This window comes from Rhagoletis pomonella, unplaced genomic scaffold (genome assembly GCF_013731165.1).
Source record: "Rhagoletis pomonella isolate Grant_MI unplaced genomic scaffold, Rhpom_1.0 Rhpom_scaffold_00004, whole genome shotgun sequence".
NCBI lineage: Eukaryota > Metazoa > Arthropoda > Insecta > Diptera > Tephritidae > Rhagoletis > Rhagoletis pomonella.
Window position 1 is genome coordinate 20,911,475 of NW_023458558.1, and position 1,497 is coordinate 20,912,971.

The following is a 1,497-nucleotide window of genomic DNA, read 5'->3' on the forward strand; positions in this document are numbered from 1 at the left end:
TTGGTTCGCATGTTACCCAATCGTCAGAGTTTTTTGTTGTTGAATTTTTAATTTTTGTTTAAACAAAAAATGCAGAGCGTTTGAATCGTCAGCGCATAACCTAAGGGCCGTTTTGGCAGCGATTATTTAGCTTAGGGCTGAGTTATGTATCCTTAACGATCTCAAAAGTGCCACAATAGGAGCGGTCAAATTTGTGTGATTGTGGCACGTGAAGTATAATCACGACTATGTTGCACAAGTGATGTTTGTATAGACAGTGAAATGCTACGAGTGCATAACTCAGCCTTAACTTTGGCAGCTAGAACAGATTTTCAGATTCTTTTTGCACAAATATATGAATTAAACTATTGCAACGGAACAAATATAAAAGCTACATGCATACTTGTCTAAAAGTAATTAACATTAATTATACAAAAAATAAAATTTAAATTTAAACTATATCTTGGCACATTCCATTGATGTTCGCGCAAGCGATTGCTTAATCTACATATGTACATTGTATACATACATATTAATAAATACGCGTGTGTTTGATTATACCTGTTTGGTGTTATTTATATGTATGTATGCCGATATTATTAAGTTGTTATTAACAAGACTCTTATTAATACGTATTACTTATTTTCGCATTGATAACCCATGTTTTGTATACCCATGTCCATTTTGAAACCCAATTACATATAATTAAACGTCTTGATTTGCTATCCATTTCAAGTAATAACTATGTACTACAATTAGTTTGTTCTGTTTTGTTATTGTGTGGCGTCTTGAAGCGGCTGTCTTTGAAGAATCTATTGAACTCGGATAAAATGAAAAGTTTCCGCAATGAACATTGGGCTATTAATGATAAGTAACAGTAAAATAATATTAAACGTTATTCTTAATAAAATTTGACAAATCACAAAATAACGGCGATAATGCAGCCATTCACACCTGTCTGGTTATCGGTTTAAGTGACAATATTTTTAATTCAGTCTGAAATAATTAAATGCTCTGAGCAATCAATCTATAATCAGTTAGTCTGATAGCCAGAAAGGCGTGAATAGCTACTTTACGTTTACATATTTCGAATGTAGGTAGCCAACACTGCAAGGGGAAAGTCCGATTTTCAACAGACACATTTTCTGATACTGAACAATCTACATATTATTTGCTGTTAGACGTTGGAAAAAAACATTCATTTCTGACATTCATTTTCGAAAAATGACAAAAAGTCCTTTTTGGGCGTTCACACGAGAAATTGGAGCTTCCGTTCAAAAAAACTCAAATGTGTTTCAGAAACGAGTAAATGTGTTTCAGAAAAACTCAGATGTGTTTCAGAAAACTGCAAATGTATTTCAGATATTCAATATGCCTTTCAGAAAAACACAAACCCATTTCAGAAGAGGTCATTTTTGTTACAGAAAATCACAATGTGTTTCAGGAAAATGCAAATGTATTTCATAAAAACAGAAATGTATTTACGAAATTGAAATTAATTGAAATGGGTTTGAGGAA

At 32.3% G+C, this 1,497-nt stretch overlaps 1 protein-coding gene across 1 annotated transcript in view; it reads right to left on the reverse strand.

The window, feature by feature from the left end:
• LOC118738139 (spastin-like) overlaps positions 1-1,497 on the reverse strand; it is a 6,452-nt gene that overhangs the window by 612 nt on the left and 4,343 nt on the right. The window lies entirely within an intron of this gene.